Below are 12055 nucleotides of genomic sequence, written 5' to 3' on the forward strand. Positions count from 1 at the left end.
TGTGATGTCGAGGATTGGATACTGTTCTTCAACTTGGTATCAACTGGTATTTTACAAAGCTTCAATATAATTTCTTGCAATTTGTGTCCTATGCTTCCGTTTATAAGACTTAGGATCTCGTTCACTTCTTTCATTAATTTGTCCTAGTGGAAGTTGATCTCACAAATAAAAGGAAGTTGAATAGCTACTTGAGTGGATTGACAGGATTACCACAAAAGTGGGAATGTAGGTTGATGCAAGTTGGTCTTCAAGAGAGAGACAAGACATAGCTTCCTTCTTGCGGTAAACTTTTCATAATTCCATGATTCAAATCATTTTATAGATCTGTCCTGTTACATCAAATATTTATGCATTAGCTCTGCTGTCTCACACCTTGTACCCTTCTTTGCAAATTGTGCCATTATTTGAAAACAAGAAGTGCTAGAAATCACAATGGGTCAGGCAGCATCCATGGAGAGAGGGCAAGCTAATATTTTGAGTCTAGATGACTCTTCACCAGAGCAGACTTTTCACATCAGCTCTGATGAAGTGTCATCTTGACCTGAAACGTTAGCTTGCCCTCTCTCCATGGATGCTGCCTGATCCACTGTGATTTCCAGAATGCTTTGTTTTCATAATGAGTTTCAGCATCTGCAGTAATTTACTCCTAAACCATTTAACTGTTATATTTATACTTTAGCCTTTAAGAGAATTCACCTTTAAGTATTCCAGATACAATGCTGTGGCTCTGCCACCCAGTTAGTCTGCTGCCCATGTAGAAATCTATGGATTTCTGTAATGCCTACTTTATAAGTTATCATGTGCTTTACTTTGAAATAAATTAACCACAAGAGTATCAATCCCTGAAGACACCGAATACAGCAAAATCTATGGGACCTAACATCATTGCAGCAGCGGTATTGAAGATTTCTGCACCAGAACCTGTTGCACTCCTCGCCAAACTTTTCCAGTGCAGTTGCAATATTGGAAATGCCTTGCATTGCCTTTATATTCTTGCTCTTTGCCCCCTCAGCCAGAGATATGCAGCTCTTATTACTGCTGTCTTTTCTTGTTATTTAGTGTAAACTCAAAGCCAGCAAGACTGACATATTTGTCAGCAGTGATCAGTCAAGTGAAGGGGGATAGCATTCGTTCAGGATTCCCAATACAGTAAATCAAGGGCAGCCTCCAATATAGTCCAGCCCATGTTCGGGGAGGTCAGAGTCATGATAATCTCCTCATAAGGAGTGATGAGCTGAATTATGGTACCACACCACCCATCTTGAGTCTTTCTGCCAAATTGTGGGCTGTTTTCCTCCTGGAAGGAGAAAGAGAGACAAGTATTACAGGAGATGAAAGTGGCCGGAACAGCTCTAAGTGTTAGTGCAGGTGGGAATGTGTCCTGGGTGAATAAGTAGGCAGCACAGAGGGCATGCAGGGTTAGTGGTGTTACGGGTTGGCGTAAGTGATGGTGAATAAGGGTAGGTGTTGCAAACAATAGTGAGAATAATGGAGCATGAGCCTTAGTGGGAGGTGAGTATAGTAGCAGAAATACAGGGAGTGTGAGGTATCAAATAGATGACAGTGGCATAGACACTGGCACAGTGCAAAAGGTCTTCCTATAGTGCTGGGTATTTCGTCCAGATGGCTAAAAGTGCCTTCACCCAGGTGGAAACTTGGCCCAGGCTGGCATGGTCTGGCATCATGGCCTCCACTGCTGGTCCTAGAGGGTGGAGGAAGTCCCAACTCTACACAATCTGGGTCCCTCACTACAAAGTGGGGCACTGCTTTCTCATGATCTGCTATGTCTGGAGCAAATGTCAGAAACTGTGCAAGAGTACACTAGACTGACAGTGCTTGTCCTGGTGCACTCTGGACTTTAAAAGATGATGGTGAATTTTGTGCATCTGCTGAGTTGTTCTGGGTTGTTCTGGGAATGCACATGGTCAGATGAGGAAGAAAACAGACATGAAAGACACCAGAGGGATGTGTGAGCAATTAATTAAGTGAATTTGGGAAGAAATAGTGGGAGAATTTGCTGTGCCCCATAGCAAAAAACGGTCCAAAAATGTTTGTTCCAACTCAGACTTTGTCAAAAAAATATAATTTTTAGATCAGTGTCTTGTAAAAGGAGAACAAACACCACTTATATCATGAATCAAAACAAAACTGAGAGCTGGACAGCTAGTCAGTTACAGCTTACAGGATAGTCCCCAAAGAATAGAATAGAATCTGCCTAATGCTTATTTCCTATGTGCAAGTGGTGCGCAGAGGTCAGAGGTGAGGAACCTCAGGGAATTCGACTCTTCACAGACATTTTGGGTCATTGTGCTGCACAGAAGCTGTTCTGGTATTCAAATTACTCTTTTTACCTGCTTTTTGTAGCAGGACTCCAAATGACACCTCCATAAAGCTCAGTATTTTTCTTGGCACTGTTCCTTACTATCCATAGACAAAACAAAATTTCACTACAATATCTCTCCCCTTAAAGACTGTTGCCTTTATATGGTGAGATGTCCCCATTTCAGTATTTGTTATTTCACAGCAGCTGCTGGGTTACACACTGTAAGTTCACAATGAATATGTAATTAAGATGGACCGTGAAAGATTCATAGCACAGTCTTTATAATACTGTACAGGGGTATCTGCAAATCCTTCACTGCAGGGTTCTGACCTCTTCTTTCCACATCAAAGAAAGTAATTAGAAAGAAATGCCAAATACTGCTCCACAAACACTATTTTTAATAAGTTTTCATTGCTTAATTTCCTTTATCAATGTTTAATTATTGCTAGAAATTGCAACAAATCAATTTTCACACAGTGTTAAACATTATAATAAGACTATTTTGGGACAAGTTCCATAATCAGCCCCCTTCACTTAATGAGCATAAACAAGCATGTTCTGTTAATTGGCAAAAAGCATTGAGATTTTGAAGTCCAGAATGAATTTCAGAATTGAGAATTAAGTATTTCAAAAGGCAAAACCAGGTAGAACCTGAACAAAATCAAATATTAAGCCATTAACTAATTAAAGAATGCATTTGTAATCTCATTGCAATAAAGCATGCAGATATTACACTTGTGTGTTCCATCATGTTAAATAAACAGGAAAATATTAAAATATGATTTTCATCCTGTAGAGTCTCAAGCTTTACTTCTTTGTCTCCAAATTATTTCTGTGTCAACACACTTAAAAAATATAAAACATTTGAATTTATATGAGGTAATCTCTTCATCAGCCATTTAAATCTTCAGCCTAGAATACTGGTAGAATTTGGAACACTACAAGGCATTAAAATTATTAACATATGGTGCTTGGGTTAACCATCATGCTCCATAATATCTCCTTTCCAAAACTCAGCAGTGACAGCAGGCTCCCTTGTGAACATGGTGAATTAAAACCCACATTTCCTTCTCCCCTGACAATGAACCGTGACTCTGTGCAGTTGTAGCCAATGGGTGCAATCATGTCAGCAGCTATCTTTATATACGCTCTATTGTTATTTTCACTGTATTTAGTAATGCCTTTGAGACTGTGACGCAAATGTTGTCACTGAGGGCAAAAACCTCTCAGAATGCTGGATGGTTTGTGATCAATGATGGGCTGCTTTGATACAGGCTGTTACCAGCTTGTTTAAGGAAGCAGTTAGTTCCTTGTATCCAACAATGGTTGGGTACCTGATAGCGAATGCACATCGAATACACAGCCATCTTCCAAACAAAGCAACTTCGGGAAGCCATTTGGCCCATCAAAATTGCATTGTCAAAAATATACATGTGTCTTCCTTTCTTGCACTAGGCCCATAGACTTGAATGTTATAATATGTCAAGAGCTCATCCAAGTACTTTTTAAATATTGTGAGGTTTCCCGCCTCAACTGTCTTCCCATGCAGTACATTTCAGACCCCCATCACCTTCTGGATTAATTAATAAGGTCATAGTTCCAAAAGAGTTAATGTTTGAGAATGAAATAACTTGGTAAATAATTCTAACAGCTCTGACACCATTCCTTTCCTTACATATGTGAAACCTACCCATGCTGGTGGATCGATGAATTTCGGGGTTCAAGACCTAAGTGCTAACTATGGGATTGACAGCAGTGACTCACAAGAAAGCAATAATCATATATTGAGCAGAGTGAATATTTGAGGAGGACACATATCATTTGATACAGTGGCATATGCTCTTGAAAAATATTTCAAGTCAAGGGAAAACATGATATGTGAATGATTTCTGCTCCATCTGAGATGTTAGAGAACTCAGCATTGTCAGATATCCTTGCAGACATGCAGACATGTTGTCATTGCAGACATCGTGGGGCTGCTCGATTCACAACTCCATGTCCAACTTGAGGGAAACAAAATAAAACTTGGGCTTAAAATGAAATCACTTTGCAAAGTATACATTTTGAAGAAGAATTTTCCTAATCAGAATGTAAATGCAGCTACTAGAGAAGGTCCAAAACTTGGCCTACTCTTAGGAACTAAGGCAGGGCAGGTGACTAAGTTGTCAGTGGGGGAGCACTTTGGGGCCAGTGACCTTATTTCAATTAGTTTTAAAACAGTGATGAAAATGAATAGACCAGATCTAACAGTTGAAGTTCTAAATTGGACAAAGGCTAATTTTGACAGTATTAGGCAAGAACTTTCAAAAGCTGATTGGGGGCAGCTGTTCACAGGTAAAGGGAGTCAGTATATTCCAGTTAGGGTGAAAGGAAAGGCTGGTAGGTGTAAGTAATGCTGGATGACTAGAGAAATTGTGGGTTTGGTTAAGGAAAAGAAAGAAGCATATGTCTGGTATAGACAGGATAAATCGAGTGAAGACCATAAGACCATAAGATCATAAGACATAGGAGTGGAAGTAAGGCCATTCAGCCCATTGAGTCCACTCCACCATTCAATCATGGCTGACGGGCATTTCAATACCACTTATCCGCACTTTCCCTGTAGCCTTTAATTCCTTGCAAGATCAAGAATTTACCAATCTCTGCCTTGAAGAAATTTAACGTCCCAGCCTCCACTGCGCTGTGGCAATGGATTCCACAGGCCCACCACACTCTGGCTGAAAAAGTGTCTCCTCATTTCCATTTTAAAGTGACCCCCTCTAATTCTAAGGCTGTGCCCACGGGTCCTTGCCTCCCTACCTAACGGAAACAGCTTCCCAGTGTCCACCCTTTCTAAGCCATGCATTATCTTGTAAGTTCCTATTAGATCTCCCCTCAACTTTCTAAACTCTAATGAAAAAAATTCCAGGATCTTCAGCCGCTCATCGTATGTTAGGCCTACCATTCCAGGGATCATCCATATGAATCTCCACTGGACACGCTTCAATGTCAGTATGTCCTTCCTGAGATGGGGGGCCCAAAACTGGTCACAATATTCTAAATGGAGCTTTTTATATTCCAACCCTCTTGAGGTAAATGACAACATTATGGGCAGCACGGTGGCACAGTGATTAGCACTGTTGTCTCACAGTGCCAGAGACCTGGGTTCAATTCCTGCCTCAGATGACTGACTGTGTGGAGTTTGCACATTCTCCCCGTGTCTGCATGGGTTTCCTCCGGGTGCTCTGGTTTCCTCCCACAGTCCAATAATGTGCAGGTTAGGTGAATTAGCCATGCTAAATTGCCCATAGTGTTAGGTGAAGGGGTAAATGTGGGGGAATGGGTCTGGGTGGGTTGCGCTTCAGCGGGTCGGTGTGGACTTGTTGGGCCGAAGGGCCTGTTTCCACACTGTAAGTAATCTAATCTAATTACATTCACTTTCTTAACCTGCTAGTTAACCTTTAGAGAATCCTGGACTAGCACCTCCAGATCCCTTTGGAAGTTGGCTTTATGAATTTTCTCACCACTTAGAAAATAGTCCATGCCTGTATTCTTTTTTCCAAAGTGCAAGACCTCACACTTGCTCACATTGTATTTCATCCAATTCCTGGACCACTCTCCTAAACTGTCTAAATCTTTCTGCAGCATCACCATCTTTTCAGTACTACCTGCCTGTCCACCTAACTTCATATCATCGGCAAATTTCACTCTAATGTCCTCAGTCCCTTCATCCAGATCATTAATATATGAAGTGAACAGCTGCAGCCCCAACACTGAACCCTGCAGGACACCACTTGTCACTGATACGTAGAAGAGTGTAAAGGATTATATTTAAGAGAGAAATAAGGAGGGCAAAAGGGGGACATGAGATAGCTTTGGCAAATAGGGTAAAAGAGAATCCAAAGGGTTTTTACAAATATGTTAAGGACAAAAGGGTAACTAAAGAGAGAATAGGGCCCCTCAAAGATCAGCAAGGCAGCCTTTCTGTGGAGTGGCAGAAAGTGGGGAGATACTAAATGAGCATTTTGCATCAGTGTTTAATGTGGAAAAGGATATGGAAGAAAAAGAATGAAGAGAAATAGATGGTGACATCTTGAAAAATGTCCATATTACAGATGAGGAAGTGCTGAATGTCTTGAAATGCATAAAAGTGCATAAAAAAATCTCCAGGACCTGATCAAGTGTACCCTCAAACTCTATGGGAAGCTAGGGAAGTGATTGCTGGACCCCTTGCTGAGACATTTGTATCATCGATAGTCAGAAGTGAGGTGCCGGAAGATTGGAGGTTGACTAACATAGTGCCACTATTTAAGAAAGGTGGTAAGGACAAGCCAGGCAACTATAGACTAGTGAGCCTGACATTGGTGGTGGTGTTGGAGAGAATCCTGAAGGACAGGTTGCACATGTATTTGGAAAGGAAAGGACTGATTAAGTATATGGCCTTGTGTGTGGGAAATCATGAGTCACAAACTTGATTGAATTTTTTTTGAAAAAGTAACAATGAGGATTGATGAGGCCAGAGCGGTAGACGTGATCTGTATGGACTTCAGTAAGACGTTCGACAAGGTTCCCCATGGGAGATTGGTTAGCAAGGTTAGGTCTTATGGAATACAGGGAGAACTAGCCTTTTGAATACAGAACTGGCTCAAAGGTAGAAAGCAGAGGGGAGTGGTAGATGGTTGTTTTTCAGACTGGAGGCCTGTGAAGGATTGGTGCTGGGTCCACTACTTTTTGACATTTTATATAAATGATTTGGATGTGAGCATAAGAGATATAGTTAGTAAGTTTGCTGTTGACACCAAAATAGGAGGTGTAGTGGACAGCGAAGAAGGTTACCTCAGATTACAACAGGATCTTGATCAGATGGGCCAATGGTTGAGATGTGGCAGATGGAGCTGAATTTAGATAAATGCAAGGTGCCTCATTTTGGGAAAGCAAATCTTTTCAGGATTTATATGCTTAATGGTAAGGTTCTAGGGTGTGTTGCTGAACAAATAGACCTTAGTGTGCAGGTTCCTAGTTGCTTGAAAGTAGAATCGCAGGTACATAGGCTAGTGAAGAAGGTATTTGGTATGCTTTCTTTTATTGGTCAGAGTATTGAGTACAGGAGTTGGGAGGTCATGTTGCGGCTGCACAGGACATTGGTGAGGTCAATTTTGGAGCATTACATGTAATTCTGGTCTCCTTCCTATTGGAAAGATGTTGTGAAACTTGAAAGGGTTGACAAAAGATTTACAAGGATGTTGCCAGGGTTGGAGGATTTGAGCTATAGGAAGTGGTTGAATAGACTGGGGCTGTTTTCCCTGGAGCTTTGGAGGCTGAGGGGTGACCTTATAGAGGTTTATAAAATCATGAGAGGCATGGATAGTGTAAATAGGCAAGGTTTTTTCACTGGAGTGGGGGTGTCCAGAACTAGAGGGCATAGGTTTAGAGGGAGAGGGCAAAGATATAAACGAGACCTATGGGACAACATTTTCACATAAAGAGTGGTGTGTGTGTGGAATGAGCTGCCAGTGGAAGTGGTGAAGGCTTGTACAATTGCAACATTTAAAAGACATCTGGATTGGTTTATGAATTGGAAGGATTTGGAAGATATGGTCTGAATGCTGGCAGGTGGGATTAGATTAAGTTGGGTTGGCATGGATGAGTTACACCGCAGGGTCTGTTTCAGTGCTGTACATCTCTATAACTCTTTGACTCTAGTTGTTTAAAGATATCATCACAGCCTAGTCATGTTGAAGATTGTTCAGTTTAATTATGACCTTCTCAGAATCATTCCATATTGAGGTTAATGTGAAAGTATTTGTATTGAGCTACAAACATTGCCATCGCCATCTTTCATAATTTACTTGAACTCCTATGACAGATAAAAATCAACCTTATGACAACTTGATGAGCCCAGATTTCGGAACAATCACAGTTCCAGTCACCACAAAAATGTCAAACTAGGCAGGTTCACATTCTCAGAGCAAATCACTGCAGATGCTGGAATCTGTTCTGAAAACAATAAATACTGGAAATCACGGTGGGTCAGGCAGCATCCTTGCAGAGAGTCCAGTTAATGTTTTGAATCTTTTTCAGAGCTGACATGAATTGTGGAAGGAGCAGCATTTATGCAATAATGTTAGAGGTGGAGCGCTAAGGGATAAGGGGTGCTGGTCGTGCAGATTCAATTATCAGAACGTGAGAACGGCAGAACAATAGTGTGTCCAACTGCCAAACTAATGAGAGTAAATCTTTTTTGATAGGTTTGGATTCAATTTTGTAGACTCCACTGAAGCATGCATTCATGCATCATTGTGGACATCACATCTAATCATTGCACAAAGCAACTTAGACAACGTATCAACATGAAGGTGATCAACAAAGCTTTAATTCCAGACAAATATCAATTTCCAACTGTCTTAGATCTATTGGCAACATTTCATGGTCCCATGGTTTTCACAATGTTCGACATGAGATAAATTGACTATCAGATACTTTTATCGTAGGAAATCCAACATTCAGCAGCTTTTGTTGCACATGAAGGTGTTTTGCAGTACTGCACATTTCCCTGTGGACAAATGCAGATGCCAGTGATAATTTCTTCAGTCTTGACAAATGCTGAGGAGGCTCAGTTTAATTGTTTAAACTCTTTGAGCTTTAGAAGAAGCATTCTGTGTCAGAAATGAGAATTCTTGATTATGACGTATGTATATGATTTCTATCCATTAGCATCTATTATAGTAGAAAGTTACTCCAAGCATTCCATTAATCGTAAGTGCTACATCTTCTGTACCATGTGGTTGCACTGTTATCAGCTGTAGTGTTTTCTCAATCACAGTTCATGATCTAATCGTGAAATGTTATAAAGAGGTGTGATCCAAATATTAGTTTTTAAAAACATTATGGGGACACATATATCTTTAATCTTTAAATGGAAGACACTTTGTTAAGGAAAAAGACATATACAACTGCAACAATGTTGCACATGCAAAGAGTCAGATGGAGTCTGAAAAATCTCCATGGAAGAGTCACATGTCCCAATTTGAGGATTGGGACTATTGAATTTTGAACTCCAATCAGTCAGAGAGGAAGGCAGCAACCATTTCTTCCTTTTTCTTTGTTTGCCACCTCTCTCAGCAAAGTGTGACCAAAAGTCCTGTTTACCACCTATGGAGGATTCTTGAACAGGATTAGTTGGAACCTACCCTATCATTTGGGCAACATTACAAATCACACAACACCGGTTATAGTCCAACAGGTTTATTTGGAAGCACTAGCTTTTGCAGCAGCGCTGCTACATCAGGTAACCACCTGATGGTTAAGATCATGCTCACAGAATTTATAGCCACAGCAGTCCAGTGTCATGGAGATGTGATACGGTATACAATCTTAGATTAAACTCCCATCTTTTATAATGGGATATGTTGGTTTCAGTTCTTTGATACGTAAATCCCAGAATTTCATTTAAATTACAGTCTGACACAGCACTGGGACACAGACAGACTTCACACTTATTGTGTAAAAAGCTGAGTTATTTTGAGATTATATGATAAAATAAGTTCTTGGATTTGCATATCGAACAACAGAAACCAGCATATCCCATTATAAAAGATGGGGATTTTAATCTAAGATTGTTGGCTGTATCATATCTCCATGACACTGGACTACTTTGGCTATAAATTCTGTGAATATGATCTTAACCTCCGTGGGTGGCACGGTGGCACAGTGGTTAGCACTGCTGTCTCACAGCGCCTGAGACCCGGGTTCAATTCCTGACTCAGGCGACTGACTGTGTGGAGTTTGCACGTTCTCCCCGTGTCTGCGTGGGTTTCCTCCGGGTGCTCCGGTTTCCTCCCACAGTCCAAAGATGTGCGGGTGAGGTGAATTGGCCATGCTAAATTTCCCATAGTGTTAGGCAAGGGGTAAATGTAGGGGTATGGGTGGGTTGCACTTTGGCGGGTCGGTGTGGACTTGTTGGGCCGAAGGGCCTGTTTCCACACTGTAAGCAATCTAATCTAATCTAACTTCTGGATGAAGGAGCGGCATCCAAAAGCTTGTGCTTCCAAATAAACCTGTTGGACTATAACCTGGTGTTGTGTGCTTTTTAACTTTGTCCACTCCATTCCAACACTGGCATCTCCAAATCATGACTGTCATTTGGAGCAAGGAAACCACTCAGTGAGAGACATTTCATAAAGACTTCCTAATAACACTTGCGTGCAGAATAACTTGGGAACAAAACCATCATTTAGGGCAATCTGTGACCTTCATTTTTTCATGAATTGAGCTATTGCTTGACTAAAGTGCTTTGAAGTTAATGTTATGCAGAGTTTTTATATTTTATTTATCCTTAGACCAGTGTGTATGTTAGTTTGTCTTGAAAAGTGTAGAAATCCATATTTGCATGATTCAAACTGTTTGCCAACAATCTTTGCATCTTTGAATACATTTGCCTGAAGAAACCTGATTGAGTAATTCTTCATGATGACCCTACCACAATCTGTGTTTTGTCTAGATGGTTATATTACCAAACCTGTTAAATGTATTATCGTAACCTGACTCCCTCTTGTTTAATCTGCAATCAGTTAAAAAAGAGTTGCAGATTGATTAAAATGCATATCCCAGAAATTCTTTCAAGTCACCACCCCAAGATAACTAAAGGTTTTATTAGATACAGTGGCACAGTGGTTAGCACTGCTCCCTCACAGTGCCAGAGATCCGGGTTCAATTCCCGCCTCAGGTGACTGACTGTGTGGAGTTTGCACATTCTCCCCGTGTCTGCGTGAGTTTTCTCCGGATGCTCTGGTTTCCTCCCACAGTCCAAAGATGTGCGGGTCAGGTGAATTGGCCATGCTAAATTGTCTGTAGTGTTAGGTGAAGGGATAAATGTAGGAGTATGGGTCTGGGTGGTATGTGCTTCGGCGAGTTGGTGTGGACTTGTTGGACCAAAGGGCCTGTTTCCACACTGTAAGTAATCTAATCTAGTAACCAGTGGGAGTAGAAAAGGACAAAAATCACACAACACCAGGTTGTGGTCCAACAAGTTTATTTGAAAACGCAATCTTTTGGAGCGTTGCTCCTTCAACAGGTGTAGTGAAACAGGAGGCATCATCCACAGAATTTATAAGTAAAAGATCAAAGAGTCATACAACTGATGAAAATGTATTGAGCAAATCTAAAATGGCTGACTCCCTCTTGTTAAATCTGCAATCAGTTAAAAAAAAGTTGCAGATTGATTAAATGCAAATCCCAGAAATTCTTTCAAGTCACCACCCCAAGATAACTAAAGCTTTTATCAGTATATTTGAGACGTGACATCTCAGGTCAGAAAATGCATTTTAGGTATGAGGCCTTGTTTAAAATCTGCCTGTGTTTTAACCTGGAGTCAGACTGGTTTTATTTCCAAAGCAGGAATTTATAAAATACCAAACTGATTGTGTCTACAAACTGTGTGCTTTTTGATCAAAATATAATGTATCTGCAAATACAAAGGAAACAGTATTTTACCAACCTTAATTGTCACAACAGTGACTCTTGCGCAGTGCTTAACCTGAAATTTGTAAAATGAACATAAATGTTATCTTACCAAAAGGTTGGTTCTGGATCACTTACTTCCCCAGAACACGTTTGGTTTATCTTTGATTGTAGACTGCTTTACCTTATTAATATCTTTACTTGGGCAGCTGTTTGATTCTGTGCTTTTCTGAAATTGTCTTATTTCTACACATTTCTGAAAACGTTGCCTCACACCGCCAGGGAGCGGAGTTT

The sequence above is a fragment of the Hemiscyllium ocellatum genome, chromosome 37, assembly GCF_020745735.1.
Source record: "Hemiscyllium ocellatum isolate sHemOce1 chromosome 37, sHemOce1.pat.X.cur, whole genome shotgun sequence".
Classification (NCBI taxonomy): Eukaryota; Metazoa; Chordata; class Chondrichthyes; order Orectolobiformes; family Hemiscylliidae; genus Hemiscyllium; species Hemiscyllium ocellatum.